Below are 18,276 nucleotides of genomic sequence, written 5' to 3' on the forward strand. Positions count from 1 at the left end.
TGCTCTAGTTGTTCTTTTGAAGACTCTGGGAAGCTGCAGAAGAACACAAAGGCATCAACTGACAGGCTGCTCCTGTTGAAATATAACAGGAAGATATTTGAGATCACCATTAAAACATGTCCTAATTTTCCTTTCTACAGCACTAACCATCATTTATATGAAAAAAGGAACCCCCTCATTTTGTTCCTTTTTAAATTAAATGTTTTAAGAGTTACCAGTTTATTTCAATCAAGATGGCTTCAAGTGTGCCATACGTTTGTCATAAGTAAGGCTGTTAGTGCTCTAGTTGTTCTTTAGAAGACTCTGGGAAGCTGCAGAAGAACACAAAGGCATCAACTGACAGGCTGCTCCTGTTGAAATATAACAGGAAGATGTTTGAGATCTCACTTAAAACATGTCCTAATTTTTATTTCTACAGCACTAACCATAAATTCTATGACAAAATGAACCCCCTCATTTTGTTCCTTTTTAAATTAAATGTTTTAAGAGTTACCATTTTATTCCATTCAAGATGGCTTCAGGTGTGCCATAATTTTGTCATAAGTAAGACTGTTAGCGCTCTAGTTGTTCTTTAGAACACTCTGGAACTCTGCAGTAGAGCACAAAGGCATCAACTGAAAGGCTGCTCCTGTTGAAATATAACAGGAGGATATTTGAGATCACACTTGAAACATGTCCTATTTTTTCTTTCTACAGCACTAACCATAATTTCTATGACAAAATGAACCCCATCATTTTGTTCCTTTTTAAATTAAATGTTTTATGTGTTGCCAGTTTATTCCAATCAAGATGGCTTCAGGTGTGCCATACCTTTGTCATAAGTAAGGCTGTTAGTGCTCTAGTTGTTCTTTAGAACACTCTGGGAAGCTGAAGTAGAACACAAAGGCATCAACTGACAGGCTGCTCCTTTTCAAATATAACAGGAAGATATTTGAGCTCTCATTTAAAACATGTCCTAATTTTCCTTTCTACAGCACTAACCATAATTTCTATGACAAAATGAACCCCCTCATTTTGTTCCTTTTTAAATTAAATGTTTTAAGAGTTACCAGTTTATTCCAATCAAGATGGCTTCAAGTGTGCGATAATTTTGTCATAAGTAAGACTGTTAGCGCTCTAGTTGTTCTTTAGAACACTCTGGAACGCTGCAGTAGAGCACAAAGGCATCAACTGACAGGCTGCTCCTGTTGAAATATAACAGGAGGATATTTGAGATCACACTTGAAACATGTCCTAATTTTTCTTTATACAGCACTAACAATAATTTCTATGACAAAATGAACCCCATCATTATGTTCCTTTTTAAATTAAATGTTTTAAGTGTTACCAGTTTATTCCAATCAAGATGGCTTCAGGTGTGCCATAATTTTGTCATAAGTAAGACTGTTAGCGCTATAGTTGTTCTTTAGAACACTCTGGAACGCTGCAGTAGAACACAAAGGCATCAACTGACAGGCTGCGCCTGTTGAAATATAACAGGAAGATATTTGAGATCTCACTTGAAACAAGTCCTAATTTTTCGTTCTACAGCACTAACCATAATTTCTATGACAAAATGAACCCCATCATTTTGTTCCTTTTTAAATTAAATGTTTTAAGTGTTACCAGTTTATTGCAATCAAGATGGCTTCAGGTGTGCCATACTTTTGTCATAAGTAAGGCTGTTAGCGCTATAGTTGTTCTTTAGAAGACTCTGGGAAGCTGCAGTAGAACACAAAGGCATCAACTGACAGGCTGCTCCTGTTGAAATATAACAGGAAAATATTTGAGATCACACTTGAAACATGTCCTATTTTTTCTTTGTACAGCACTAACCATAATTTCTATGACAAAATGAACCCCATCATTTAGTTCCTTTTTAAACTGAATGTTTTATGTGTTGCCAGTTTATTCCAATCAAGATGGCTTCAGGTGTGCCATACTTTTGTCATAAGTAAGGCTGTTAGTGCTCTAGTTGTTCTTTAGAAGACTCTGGGAAGCTGCAGAAGAACACAAAGGCATCAACTGACAGGCTGCTCCTGTTGAAATATAAAAGGAAGATGTTTGAGATCTCACTTAAAACATGTCCTAATTTTTATTCTACAGCACTAACCATAATTTCTATGACAAAATGAACCCCCTCATTTTGTTCCTTTTTAAATTAAATGTTTTAAGAGTTACCAGTTTATTCCATTCAAGATGGCTTCAGGTGTGCCATAATTTTGTCATAAGTAAGACTGTTAGCGCTCTAGTTGTTCTTTAGAACTCTCTGGAAATCTGCAGTAGAGCACAAAGGCATCAACTGAAAGGCTGCTCCTGTTGAAATATAACAGGAGGATATTTGAGATCACACTTGAAACATGTCCTAATTTTTCTTTCTACAGCACTAACCATAATTTCTATGACAAAATGAACCCCATCATTTGGTTCCTTTTTAAATTAAATGTTTTAAGTGTTACCAGTTTATTCAAATCAAGATGGCTTCAGGTGTGCCATACTTTTGTCATAAGTAAGGCTGTTAGCGCTCTAGTTGTTCTTTAGAAGACTCTGGGAAGCTGCAGTAGAACAGAAAGGCATCAACTGACAGGCTGCTCCTGTTGAAATATAACAGGAAGATATTTGAGATCACACTTAAAACATGTCCTAATTTTCCTTTCTACAGCACTAACCATAATTTCTATGACAAAATGAACCCCCTCATTTTGTTCCTTTTTAAATTAAATATTTTAAGAGTTACCAGTTTATTCCAATCAAGATGGCTTCAGGTGTGCCATACTTTTGTCATAAGTAAGGCTGTTAGCGCTCTAGTTGTTCTTTAGAAGACTCTGGGAAGCTGCAGTAGAACACAAAGGCATCAACTGACAGGCTGCTCCTGTTGAAATATAACAGGAAGATATTTGAGATCACACTTGAAACATGTCCTATTTTTTCTTTCTACAGCACTAACCATAATTGCTATGACAAAATGAACCCCATCATTTTGTTCCTTTTTAAATTAAATGTTTTATGTGTTGCCAGTTTATTCCAATCAAGATGGCTTCAGGTGTGCCATACCTTTGTCATAAGTAAGGCTGTTAGTGCTCTAGTTGTTCTTTAGAACACTCTGGGAAGCTGAAGTAGAACACAAAGGCATCAACTGACAGGCTGCTCCTTTTCAAATATAACAGGAAGATATTTGAGCTCTCATTTAAAACATGTCCTAATTTATCTTTCTACAGCACTAACCATAATTTCTATGACAAAATGAACCCCCTCATTTTGTTCCTTTTTAAATTAAATGTTTTAAGAGTTACCAGTTTATTCCAATCAAGATGGCTTCAAGTGTGCGATAATTTTGTCATAAGTAAGACTGTTAGCGCTCTAGTTGTTCTTTAGAACACTCTGGAACGCTGCAGTAGAGCACAAAGGCATCAACTGACAGGCTGCTCCTGTTGAAATATAACAGGAGGATATTTGAGATCACACTTGAAACATGTCCTAATTTTTCTTTATACAGCACTAACAATAATTTCTATGACAAAATGAACCCCATCATTATGTTCCTTTTTAAATTAAATGTTTTAAGTGTTACCAGTTTATTCCAATCAAGATGGCTTCAGGTGTGCCATAATTTTGTCATAAGTAAGACTGTTAGCGCTATAGTTGTTCTTTAGAACACTCTGGAACGCTGCAGTAGAACACAAAGGCATCAACTGACAGGCTGCGCCTGTTGAAATATAACAGGAAGATATTTGAGATCTCACTTGAAACAAGTCCTAATTTTTCTTTCTACAGCACTAACCATAATTTCTATGACAAAATGAACCCCATCATTTTGTTCCTTTTTAAATTAAATGTTTTAAGTGTTACCAGTTTATTGCAATCAAGATGGCTTCAGGTGTGCCATACTTTTGTCATAAGTAAGGCTGTTAGCGCTCTAGTTGTTCTTTAGAAGACTCTGGGAAGCTGCAGTAGAACACAAAGGCATCAACTGACAGGCTGCTCCTGTTGAAATATAACAGGAAAATATTTGAGATCACACTTGAAACATGTCCTATTTTTTCTTTGTACAGCACTAACCATAATTTCTATGACAAAATGAACCCCATCATTTAGTTCCTTTTTAAACTGAATGTTTTATGTGTTGCAAGTTTATTCCAATCAAGATGGCTTCAGGTGTGCCATACTTTTGTCATAAGTAAGGCTGTTAGCGCTCTAGTTGTTCTTTAGAAGACTCTGGGACGCTGCAGTAGAGCACAAAGGCATCAACTGACAGGCTGCTCCTGTTGAAATATAACAGGAAGATGTTTGAGATCTCACTTAAAACATGTCCTAATTTTTATTCTACAGCACTAACCATAATTTCTATGACAAAATGAACCCCCTCATTTTGTTCCTTTTTAAATTAAATGTTTTAAGAGTTACCAGTTTATTCCATTCAAGATGGCTTCAGGTGTGCCATAATTTTGTCATAAGTAAGACTGTTAGCGCTCTAGTTGTTCTTTAGAACACTCTGGAACTCTGCAGTAGAGCACAAAGGCATCAACTGAAAGGCTGCTCCTGTTGAAATATAACAGGAGGATATTTGAGATCACACTTGAAACATGTCCTAATTTTTCTTTCTACAGCACTAACCATAATTTCTATGACAAAATGAACCCCATCATTTGGTTCCTTTTTAAATTAAATGTTTTAAGTGTTACCAGTTTATTCAAATCAAGATGGCTTCAGGTGTGCCATACTTTTGTCATAAGTAAGGCTGTTAGCGCTCTAGTTGTTCTTTAGAAGACTCTGGGAAGCTGCAGTAGAACAGAAAGGCATCAACTGACAGGCTGCTCCTGTTGAAATATAACAGGAAGATATTTGAGATCACACTTAAAACATGTCCTAATTTTCCTTTCTACAGCACTAACCATAATTTCTATGACAAAATGAACCCCCTCATTTTGTTCCTTTTTAAATTAAATATTTTAAGAGTTACCAGTTTATTCCAATCAAGATGGCTTCAGGTGTGCCATAATTTTCTCATAAGTAAAACTGTTAGCGCTATAGTTGTGCTTTAGAACACTCTGGAACGCTGCAGTAGAACACAAAGGCATCAACTGACAGGCTGCTCCTGTTGAAATGTAACAGGAAGATATTTGAGATCACACTTGAACCATGTCCTAATTTGTCTTTCTACAGCACTAACCATAATTTCTATGACAAAATGAACCCCATCATTTTGTTCCTTTTTAAATTAAATGTTTTAAGTGTTACCAGTTTATTCCAATCACGATGGCTTCAGGTGTGCCATACTTTTCTCATAAGTAAGGCTGTTAGTGCTCTAGTTGTTCTTTAGAAGACTCTGGGAAGCTGCAGTAGAACACAAAGGCATCAACTGACAGGCTGCTCCTGTTGAAATATAACAGGAAGATATTTGAGATCACACTTAAAACATGTCCTAATTTTCCTTTCTACAGCACTAACCATAATTTCTGTGACAAAATGAACCCCCTCATTTTGTTCCTTTTTAAATTAAATATTTTAAGAGTTACCAGTTTATTCTAATCAAGATGGCTTCAGGTGTGCCATAATTTTGTCATAAGTAAGACTGTTAGCGCTATAGTTGTTCTTTAGAACACTCTGGAACGCTGCAGTAGAACACAAAGGCATCAACTGACAGGCTGCTCCTGTTGAAATATAACAGGAAGATATTTGAGATCTCACTTGAAACAAGTCCTATTTTTTCTTTCTACAGCACTAACCATAATTTCTATGACAAAATGAACCCCATCATTTTGTTCCTTTTTAAATTAAATGTTTTAAGTGTTACCAGTTTATTTCAATCAAGATGGCTTCAAGTGTGCCATACGTTTGTCATAAGTAAGGCTGTTAGTGCTCTAGTTGTTCTTTAGAAGACTCTGGGAAGCTGCAGAAGAACACAAAGGCATCAACTGACAGGCTGCTCCTGTTGAAATATAACAGGAAGATATTTGAGATCACCATTAAAACATGTCCTAATTTTCCTTTCTACAGCACTAACCATCATTTATATGAAAAAAGGAACCCCCTCATTTTGTTCCTTTTTAAATTAAATGTTTTAAGAGTTACCAGTTTATTTCAATCAAGATGGCTTCAAGTGTGCCATACGTTTGTCATAAGTAAGGCTGTTAGTGCTCTAGTTGTTCTTTAGAAGACTCTGGGAAGCTGCAGAAGAACACAAAGGCATCAACTGACAGGCTGCTCCTGTTGAAATATAACAGGAAGATGTTTGAGATCTCACTTAAAACATGTCCTAATTTTTATTTCTACAGCACTAACCATAAATTCTATGACAAAATGAACCCCCTCATTTTGTTCCTTTTTAAATTAAATGTTTTAAGAGTTACCATTTTATTCCATTCAAGATGGCTTCAGGTGTGCCATAATTTTGTCATAAGTAAGACTGTTAGCGCTCTAGTTGTTCTTTAGAACACTCTGGAACTCTGCAGTAGAGCACAAAGGCATCAACTGAAAGGCTGCTCCTGTTGAAATATAACAGGAGGATATTTGAGATCACACTTGAAACATGCCCTATTTTTTCTTTCTACAGCACTAACCATAATTTCTATGACAAAATGAACCCCATCATTTTGTTCCTTTTTAAATTAAATGTTTTATGTGTTGCCAGTTTATTCCAATCAAGATGGCTTCAGGTGTGCCATACCTTTGTCATAAGTAAGGCTGTTAGTGCTCTAGTTGTTCTTTAGAACACTCTGGGAAGCTGAAGTAGAACACAAAGGCATCAACTGACAGGCTGCTCCTTTTCAAATATAACAGGAAGATATTTGAGCTCTCATTTAAAACATGTCCTAATTTTCCTTTCTACAGCACTAACCATAATTTCTATGACAAAATGAACCCCCTCATTTTGTTCCTTTTTAAATTAAATGTTTTAAGAGTTACCAGTTTATTCCAATCAAGATGGCTTCAAGTGTGCGATAATTTTGTCATAAGTAAGACTGTTAGCGCTCTAGTTGTTCTTTAGAACACTCTGGAACGCTGCAGTAGAGCACAAAGGCATCAACTGACAGGCTGCTCCTGTTGAAATATAACAGGAGGATATTTGAGATCACACTTGAAACATGTCCTAATTTTTCTTTATACAGCACTAACAATAATTTCTATGACAAAATGAACCCCATCATTATGTTCCTTTTTAAATTAAATGTTTTAAGTGTTACCAGTTTATTCCAATCAAGATGGCTTCAGGTGTGCCATAATTTTGTCATAAGTAAGACTGTTAGCGCTATAGTTGTTCTTTAGAACACTCTGGAACGCTGCAGTAGAACACAAAGGCATCAACTGACAGGCTGCGCCTGTTGAAATATAACAGGAAGATATTTGAGATCTCACTTGAAACAAGTCCTAATTTTTCGTTCTACAGCACTAACCATAATTTCTATGACAAAATGAACCCCATCATTTTGTTCCTTTTTAAATTAAATGTTTTAAGTGTTACCAGTTTATTGCAATCAAGATGGCTTCAGGTGTGCCATACTTTTGTCATAAGTAAGGCTGTTAGCGCTATAGTTGTTCTTTAGAAGACTCTGGGAAGCTGCAGTAGAACACAAAGGCATCAACTGACAGGCTGCTCCTGTTGAAATATAACAGGAAAATATTTGAGATCACACTTGAAACATGTCCTATTTTTTCTTTGTACAGCACTAACCATAATTTCTATGACAAAATGAACCCCCTCATTGTGTTCCTTTTTAAATTAAATGTTTTAAGAGTTACCAGTTTATTCCATTCAAGATGGCTTCAGGTGTGCCATAATTTTGTCAAAAGTAAGACTGTTAGCGCTCTAGTTGTTCTTTAGAACACTCTGGAACGCTGCAGTAGAGCACAAAGGCATCAACTGACAGGCTGCTCCTGTTGAAATATAACAGGAGGATATTTGAGATCACACTTGAAACATGTCCTAATTTTTCTTTATACAGCACTAACAATAATTTCTATGACAAAATGAACCCCATCATTATGTTCCTTTTTAAATTAAATGTTTTAAGTGTTACCAGTTTATTCCAATCAAGATGGCTTCAGGTGTGCCATAATTTTGTCATAAGTAAGACTGTTAGCGCTATAGTTGTTCTTTAGAACACTCTGGAACGCTGCAGTAGAACACAAAGGCATCAACTGACAGGCTGCGCCTGTTGAAATATAACAGGAAGATATTTGAGATCTCACTTGAAACAAGTCCTAATTTTTCGTTCTACAGCACTAACCATAATTTCTATGACAAAATGAACCCCATCATTTTGTTCCTTTTTAAATTAAATGTTTTAAGTGTTACCAGTTTATTGCAATCAAGATGGCTTCAGGTGTGCCATACTTTTGTCATAAGTAAGGCTGTTAGCGCTATAGTTGTTCTTTAGAAGACTCTGGGAAGCTGCAGTAGAACACAAAGGCATCAACTGACAGGCTGCTCCTGTTGAAATATAACAGGAAAATATTTGAGATCACACTTGAAACATGTCCTATTTTTTCTTTGTACAGCACTAACCATAATTTCTATGACAAAATGAACCCCCTCATTGTGTTCCTTTTTAAATTAAATGTTTTAAGAGTTACCAGTTTATTCCATTCAAGATGGCTTCAGGTGTGCCATAATTTTGTCAAAAGTAAGACTGTTAGCGCTCTAGTTGTTCTTTAGAACACTCTGGAACTCTGCAGTAGAGCACAAAGGCATCAACTGAAAGGCTGCTCCTGTTGAAATATAACAGGAGGATATTTGGGATCACACTTGAAACATGTCCTAATTTTTCTTTCTACAGCACTAACCATAATTTCTATGACAAAATGAACCCCATCATTTGGTTCCTTTTTAAATTAAATGTTTTAAGTGTTACCAGTTTATTCCAATCAAGATGGCTTCAGGTGTGCCATACTTTTGTCATAAGTAAGGCTGTTAGCGCTCTAGTTGTTCTTTAGAAGACTCTGGGAAGCTGCAGAAGAACACAAAGGCATCAACTGACAGGCTGCTCCTGTTGAAATATAACAGGAAGATGTTTGAGATCTCACTTAAAACATGTCCTAATTTTTATTTCTACAGCACTAACCATAATTTATATGACAAAATGAACCCCCTCATTTTGTTCCTTTTTAAATTAAATGTTTTAAGAGTTACCAGTTTATTCCATTCAAGATGGCTTCAGGTGTGCCATAATTTTGTCATAAGTAAGACTGTTAGCGCTCTAGTTGTTCTTTAGAACACTCTGGAACTCTGCAGTAGAGCACAAAGGCATCAACTGAAAGGCTGCTCCTGTTGAAATATAACAGGAGGATATTTGAGATCACACTTGAAACATGTCCTAATTTTTCTTTCTACAGCACTAACCATAATTTCTATGACAAAATGAACCCCATCATTTTGTTCCTTTTTAAATTAAATGTTTTAAGTGTTACCAGTTTATTCCAATCAAGATGGCTTCAGGTGTGCCATACTTTTGTCATAAGTAAGGCTGTTAGCGCTCTAGTTGTTCTTTAGAAGACTCTGGGAAGCTGCAGTAGAACACAAAGGCATCAACTGACAGGCTGCTCCTGTTGAAATATAACAGGAAAATATTTGAGATCACACTTGAAACATGTCCTATTTTTTCTTTGTTCAGCACTAACCATAATTTCTATGACAAAATGAACCCCATCATTTAGTTCCTTTTTAAATTGAATGTTTTATGTGTTGCCAGTTTATTCCAATCAAGATGGCTTCAGGTGTGCCATACTTTTGTCATAAGTAAAGCTGTTAGTGCTCTAGTTGTTCTTTGGAACACTCTGGAAAGCTGAAGTAGAAAACAAAGGCATCAACTGACAGGCTGCTCCTGTTCAAATATAACAGGAAGATATTTGAGCTCTCACTTAAAACATGTCCTAATTTTCCTTTCTACAGCACTAACCATAATTTATTTGAAAAGATGAACCCCCTCATTTTGTTCCTTTTTAAATTAAATGTTTTAAGAGTTACCAGTTTATTCCAATCAAGATGGCTTCAGGTGTGCCATAATTTTGTCATAAGTAAGACTGTTAGCGCTATAGTTGTTCTTTAGAACACTCTGGAACGCTGCAGTAGAACACAAAGGCATCAACTGACAGGCTGCGCCTGTTGAAATATAACAGGAAGATATTTGAGATCTCACTTGAAACAAGTCCTAATTTTTCGTTCTACAGCACTAACCATAATTTCTATGACAAAATGAACCCCATCATTTTGTTCCTTTTTAAATTAAATGTTTTAAGTGTTACCAGTTTATTGCAATCAAGATGGCTTCAGGTGTGCCATACTTTTGTCATAAGTAAGGCTGTTAGCGCTATAGTTGTTCTTTAGAAGACTCTGGGAAGCTGCAGTAGAACACAAAGGCATCAACTGACAGGCTGCTCCTGTTGAAATATAACAGGAAAATATTTGAGATCACACTTGAAACATGTCCTATTTTTTCTTTGTACAGCACTAACCATAATTTCTATGACAAAATGAACCCCATCATTTAGTTCCTTTTTAAACTGAATGTTTTATGTGTTGCCAGTTTATTCCAATCAAGATGGCTTCAGGTGTGCCATACTTTTGTCATAAGTAAGGCTGTTAGCGCTCTAGTTGTTCTTTAGAAGACTCTGGGACGCTGCAGTAGAGCACAAAGGCATCAACTGACAGGCTGCTCCTGTTGAAATATAACAGGAAGATGTTTGAGATCTCACTTAAAACATGTCCTAATTTTTATTCTACAGCACTAACCATAATTTCTATGACAAAATGAACCCCCTCATTTTGTTCCTTTTTAAATTAAATGTTTTAAGAGTTACCAGTTTATTCCATTCAAGATGGCTTCAGGTGTGCCATAATTTTGTCATAAGTAAGACTGTTAGCGCTCTAGTTGTTCTTTAGAACACTCTGGAACTCTGCAGTAGAGCACAAAGGCATCAACTGAAAGGCTGCTCCTGTTGAAATATAACAGGAGGATATTTGAGATCACACTTGAAACATGTCCTAATTTTTCTTTCTACAGCACTAACCATAATTTCTATGACAAAATGAACCCCATCATTTGGTTCCTTTTTAAATTAAATGTTTTAAGTGTTACCAGTTTATTCAAATCAAGATGGCTTCAGGTGTGCCATACTTTTGTCATAAGTAAGGCTGTTAGCGCTCTAGTTGTTCTTTAGAAGACTCTGGGAAGCTGCAGTAGAACAGAAAGGCATCAACTGACAGGCTGCTCCTGTTGAAATATAACAGGAAGATATTTGAGATCACACTTAAAACATGTCCTAATTTTCCTTTCTACAGCACTAACCATAATTTCTATGACAAAATGACCCCCTCATTTTGTTCCTTTTTAAATTAAATATTTTAAGAGTTACCAGTTTATTCCAATCAAGATGGCTTCAGGTGTGCCATAATTTTCTCATAAGTAAAACTGTTAGCGCTATAGTTGTGCTTTAGAACACTCTGGAACGCTGCAGTAGAACACAAAGGCATCAACTGACAGGCTGCTCCTGTTGAAATGTAACAGGAAGATATTTGAGATCACACTTGAACCATGTCCTAATTTGTCTTTCTACAGCACTAACCATAATTTCTATGACAAAATGAACCCCATCATTTTGTTCCTTTTTAAATTAAATGTTTTAAGTGTTACCAGTTTATTCCAATCACGATGGCTTCAGGTGTGCCATACTTTTCTCATAAGTAAGGCTGTTAGTGCTCTAGTTGTTCTTTAGAAGACTCTGGGAAGCTGCAGTAGAACACAAAGGCATCAACTGACAGGCTGCTCCTGTTGAAATATAACAGGAAGATATTTGAGATCACACTTAAAACATGTCCTAATTTTCCTTTCTACAGCACTAACCATAATTTCTGTGACAAAATGAACCCCCTCATTTTGTTCCTTTTTAAATTAAATATTTTAAGAGTCACCAGTTTATTCTAATCAAGATGGCTTCAGGTGTGCCATAATTTTGTCATAAGTAAGACTGTTAGCGCTATAGTTGTTCTTTAGAACACTCTGGAACGCTGCAGTAGAACACAAAGGCATCAACTGACAGGCTGCTCCTGTTGAAATATAACAGGAAGATATTTGAGATCTCACTTGAAACAAGTCCTATTTTTTCTTTCTACAGCACTAACCATAATTTCTATGACAAAATGAACCCCATCATTTTGTTCCTTTTTAAATTAAATGTTTTAAGTGTTACCAGTTTATTTCAATCAAGATGGCTTCAAGTGTGCCATACGTTTGTCATAAGTAAGGCTGTTAGTGCTCTAGTTGTTCTTTAGAAGACTCTGGGAAGCTGCAGAAGAACACAAAGGCATCAACTGACAGGCTGCTCCTGTTGAAATATAACAGGAAGATATTTGAGATCACCATTAAAACATGTCCTAATTTTCCTTTCTACAGCACTAACCATCATTTATATGAAAAAAGGAACCCCCTCATTTTGTTCCTTTTTAAATTAAATGTTTTAAGAGTTACCAGTTTATTTCAATCAAGATGGCTTCAAGTGTGCCATACGTTTGTCATAAGTAAGGCTGTTAGTGCTCTAGTTGTTCTTTAGAAGACTCTGGGAAGCTGCAGAAGAACACAAAGGCATCAACTGACAGGCTGCTCCTGTTGAAATATAACAGGAAGATGTTTGAGATCTCACTTAAAACATGTCCTAATTTTTATTTCTACAGCACTAACCATAAATTCTATGACAAAATGAACCCCCTCATTTTGTTCCTTTTTAAATTAAATGTTTTAAGAGTTACCATTTTATTCCATTCAAGATGGCTTCAGGTGTGCCATAATTTTGTCATAAGTAAGACTGTTAGCGCTCTAGTTGTTCTTTAGAACACTCTGGAACTCTGCAGTAGAGCACAAAGGCATCAACTGAAAGGCTGCTCCTGTTGAAATATAACAGGAGGATATTTGAGATCACACTTGAAACATGTCCTATTTTTTCTTTCTACAGCACTAACCATAATTTCTATGACAAAATGAACCCCATCATTTTGTTCCTTTTTAAATTAAATGTTTTATGTGTTGCCAGTTTATTCCAATCAAGATGGCTTCAGGTGTGCCATACCTTTGTCATAAGTAAGGCTGTTAGTGCTCTAGTTGTTCTTTAGAACACTCTGGGAAGCTGAAGTAGAACACAAAGGCATCAACTGACAGGCTGCTCCTTTTCAAATATAACAGGAAGATATTTGAGCTCTCATTTAAAACATGTCCTAATTTTCCTTTCTACAGCACTAACCATAATTTCTATGACAAAATGAACCCCCTCATTTTGTTCCTTTTTAAATTAAATGTTTTAAGAGTTACCAGTTTATTCCAATCAAGATGGCTTCAAGTGTGCGATAATTTTGTCATAAGTAAGACTGTTAGCGCTCTAGTTGTTCTTTAGAACACTCTGGAACGCTGCAGTAGAGCACAAAGGCATCAACTGACAGGCTGCTCCTGTTGAAATATAACAGGAGGATATTTGAGATCACACTTGAAACATGTCCTAATTTTTCTTTATACAGCACTAACAATAATTTCTATGACAAAATGAACCCCATCATTATGTTCCTTTTTAAATTAAATGTTTTAAGTGTTACCAGTTTATTCCAATCAAGATGGCTTCAGGTGTGCCATAATTTTGTCATAAGTAAGACTGTTAGCGCTATAGTTGTTCTTTAGAACACTCTGGAACGCTGCAGTAGAACACAAAGGCATCAACTGACAGGCTGCGCCTGTTGAAATATAACAGGAAGATATTTGAGATCTCACTTGAAACAAGTCCTAATTTTTCGTTCTACAGCACTAACCATAATTTCTATGACAAAATGAACCCCATCATTTTGTTCCTTTTTAAATTAAATGTTTTAAGTGTTACCAGTTTATTGCAATCAAGATGGCTTCAGGTGTGCCATACTTTTGTCATAAGTAAGGCTGTTAGCGCTATAGTTGTTCTTTAGAAGACTCTGGGAAGCTGCAGTAGAACACAAAGGCATCAACTGACAGGCTGCTCCTGTTGAAATATAACAGGAAAATATTTGAGATCACACTTGAAACATGTCCTATTTTTTCTTTGTACAGCACTAACCATAATTTCTATGACAAAATGAACCCCATCATTTAGTTCCTTTTTAAACTGAATGTTTTATGTGTTGCCAGTTTATTCCAATCAAGATGGCTTCAGGTGTGCCATACTTTTGTCATAAGTAAGGCTGTTAGTGCTCTAGTTGTTCTTTAGAAGACTCTGGGAAGCTGCAGAAGAACACAAAGGCATCAACTGACAGGCTGCTCCTGTTGAAATATAAAAGGAAGATGTTTGAGATCTCACTTAAAACATGTCCTAATTTTTATTCTACAGCACTAACCATAATTTCTATGACAAAATGAACCCCCTCATTTTGTTCCTTTTTAAATTAAATGTTTTAAGAGTTACCAGTTTATTCCATTCAAGATGGCTTCAGGTGTGCCATAATTTTGTCATAAGTAAGACTGTTAGCGCTCTAGTTGTTCTTTAGAACACTCTGGAAATCTGCAGTAGAGCACAAAGGCATCAACTGAAAGGCTGCTCCTGTTGAAATATAACAGGAGGATATTTGAGATCACACTTGAAACATGTCCTAATTTTTCTTTCTACAGCACTAACCATAATTTCTATGACAAAATGAACCCCATCATTTGGTTCCTTTTTAAATTAAATGTTTTAAGTGTTACCAGTTTATTCAAATCAAGATGGCTTCAGGTGTGCCATACTTTTGTCATAAGTAAGGCTGTTAGCGCTCTAGTTGTTCTTTAGAAGACTCTGGGAAGCTGCAGTAGAACAGAGAGGCATCAACTGACAGGCTGCTCCTGTTGAAATATAACAGGAAGATATTTGAGATCACACTTAAAACATGTCCTAATTTTCCTTTCTACAGCACTAACCATAATTTCTATGACAAAATGAACCCCCTCATTTTGTTCCTTTTTAAATTAAATATTTTAAGAGTTACCAGTTTATTCCAATCAAGATGGCTTCAGGTGTGCCATACTTTTGTCATAAGTAAGGCTGTTAGCGCTCTAGTTGTTCTTTAGAAGACTCTGGGAAGCTGCAGTAGAACACAAAGGCATCAACTGACAGGCTGCTCCTGTTGAAATATAACAGGAAGATATTTGAGATCACACTTGAAACATGTCCTATTTTTTCTTTCTACAGCACTAACCATAATTGCTATGACAAAATGAACCCCATCATTTTGTTCCTTTTTAAATTAAATGTTTTATGTGTTGCCAGTTTATTCCAATCAAGATGGCTTCAGGTGTGCCATACCTTTGTCATAAGTAAGGCTGTTAGTGCTCTAGTTGTTCTTTAGAACACTCTGGGAAGCTGAAGTAGAACACAAAGGCATCAACTGACAGGCTGCTCCTTTTCAAATATAACAGGAAGATATTTGAGCTCTCATTTAAAACATGTCCTAATTTATCTTTCTACAGCACTACCCATAATTTCTATGACAAAATGAACCCCCTCATTTTGTTCCTTTTTAAATTAAATGTTTTAAGAGTTACCAGTTTATTCCAATCAAGATGGCTTCAAGTGTGCGATAATTTTGTCATAAGTAAGACTGTTAGCGCTCTAGTTGTTCTTTAGAACACTCTGGAACGCTGCAGTAGAGCACAAAGGCATCAACTGACAGGCTGCTCCTGTTGAAATATAACAGGAGGATATTTGAGATCACACTTGAAACATGTCCTAATTTTTCTTTATACAGCACTAACAATAATTTCTATGACAAAATGAACCCCATCATTATGTTCCTTTTTAAATTAAATGTTTTAAGTGTTACCAGTTTATTCCAATCAAGATGGCTTCAGGTGTGCCATAATTTTGTCATAAGTAAGACTGTTAGCGCTATAGTTGTTCTTTAGAACACTCTGGAACGCTGCAGTAGAACACAAAGGCATCAACTGACAGGCTGCGCCTGTTGAAATATAACAGGAAGATATTTGAGATCTCACTTGAAACAAGTCCTAATTTTTCTTTCTACAGCACTAACCATAATTTCTATGACAAAATGAACCCCATCATTTTGTTCCTTTTTAAATTAAATGTTTTAAGTGTTACCAGTTTATTGCAATCAAGATGGCTTCAGGTGTGCCATACTTTTGTCATAAGTAAGGCTGTTAGCGCTCTAGTTGTTCTTTAGAAGACTCTGGGAAGCTGCAGTAGAACACAAAGGCATCAACTGACAGGCTGCTCCTGTTGAAATATAACAGGAAAATATTTGAGATCACACTTGAAACATGTCCTATTTTTTCTTTGTACAGCACTAACCATAATTTCTATGACAAAATGAACCCCATCATTTAGTTCCTTTTTAAACTGAATGTTTTATGTGTTGCAAGTTTATTCCAATCAAGATGGCTTCAGGTGTGCCATACTTTTGTCATAAGTAAGGCTGTTAGCGCTCTAGTTGTTCTTTAGAAGACTCTGGGACGCTGCAGTAGAGCACAAAGGCATCAACTGACAGGCTGCTCCTGTTGAAATATAACAGGAAGATGTTTGAGATCTCACTTAAAACATGTCCTAATTTTTATTCTACAGCACTAACCATAATTTCTATGACAAAATGAACCCCCTCATTTTGTTCCTTTTTAAATTAAATGTTTTAAGAGTTACCAGTTTATTCCATTCAAGATGGCTTCAGGTGTGCCATAATTTTGTCATAAGTAAGACTGTTAGCGCTCTAGTTGTTCTTTAGAACACTCTGGAACTCTGCAGTAGAGCACAAAGGCATCAACTGAAAGGCTGCTCCTGTTGAAATATAACAGGAGGATATTTGAGATCACACTTGAAACATGTCCTAATTTTTCTTTCTACAGCACTAACCATAATTTCTATGACAAAATGAACCCCATCATTTGGTTCCTTTTTAAATTAAATGTTTTAAGTGTTACCAGTTTATTCAAATCAAGATGGCTTCAGGTGTGCCATACTTTTGTCATAAGTAAGGCTGTTAGCGCTCTAGTTGTTCTTTAGAAGACTCTGGGAAGCTGCAGTAGAACAGAAAGGCATCAACTGACAGGCTGCTCCTGGTGAAATATAACAGGAAGATATTTGAGATCACACTTAAAACATGTCCTAATTTTCCTTTCTACAGCACTAACCATAATTTCTAGGACAAAATGAACCCCCTCATTTTGTTCCTTTTTAAATTAAATATTTTAAGAGTTACCAGTTTATTCCAATCAAGATGGCTTCAGGTGTGCCATAATTTTCTCATAAGTAAAACTGTTAGCGCTATAGTTGTGCTTTAGAACACTCTGGAACGCTGCAGTAGAACACAAAGGCATCAACTGACAGGCTGCTCCTGTTGAAATGTAACAGGAAGATATTTGAGATCACACTTGAACCATGTCCTAATTTGTCTTTCTACAGCACTAACCATAATTTCTATGACAAAATGAACCCCATCATTTTGTTCCTTTTTAAATTAAATGTTTTAAGTGTTACCAGTTTATTCCAATCACGATGGCTTCAGGTGTGCCATACTTTTCTCATAAGTAAGGCTGTTAGTGCTCTAGTTGTTCTTTAGAAGACTCTGGGAAGCTGCAGTAGAACACAAAGGCATCAACTGACAGGCTGCTCCTGTTGAAATATAACAGGAAGATATTTGAGATCACACTTAAAACATGTCCTAATTTTCCTTTCTACAGCACTAACCATAATTTCTGTGACAAAATGAACCCCCTCATTTTGTTCCTTTTTAAATTAAATATTTTAAGAGTTACCAGTTTATTCTAATCAAGATGGCTTCAGGTGTGCCATAATTTTGTCATAAGTAAGACTGTTAGCGCTATAGTTGTTCTTTAGAACACTCTGGAACGCTGCAGTAGAACACAAAGGCATCAACTGACAGGCTGCTCCTGTTGAAATATAACAGGAAGATATTTGAGATCTCACTTGAAACAAGTCCTATTTTTTCTTTCTACAGCACTAACCATAATTTCTATGACAAAATGAACCCCATCATTTTGTTCCTTTTTAAATTAAATGTTTTAAGTGTTACCAGTTTATTTCAATCAAGATGGCTTCAAGTGTGCCATACGTTTGTCATAAGTAAGGCTGTTAGTGCTCTAGTTGTTCTTTAGAAGACTCTGGGAAGCTGCAGAAGAACACAAAGGCATCAACTGACAGGCTGCTCCTGTTGAAATATAACAGGAAGATATTTGAGATCACCATTAAAACATGTCCTAATTTTCCTTTCTACAGCACTAACCATCATTTATATGAAAAAAGGAACCCCCTCATTTTGTTCCTTTTTAAATTAAATGTTTTAAGAGT

The 18,276-nt window shown here is 36.0% G+C and overlaps 1 protein-coding gene across 1 annotated transcript in view; it reads right to left on the minus strand.

Annotated features, from left to right (window-relative positions):
- Window positions 1-18,276, minus strand: part of LOC146870231 (uncharacterized) — a 115,348-nt gene that overhangs the window by 26,672 nt on the left and 70,400 nt on the right. The gene's annotated exons all lie outside the window — the stretch shown is intronic.

This window comes from Triturus cristatus, chromosome 1_1, assembly GCF_964204655.1.
Source record: "Triturus cristatus chromosome 1_1, aTriCri1.1, whole genome shotgun sequence".
Classification (NCBI taxonomy): Eukaryota; Metazoa; Chordata; class Amphibia; order Caudata; family Salamandridae; genus Triturus; species Triturus cristatus.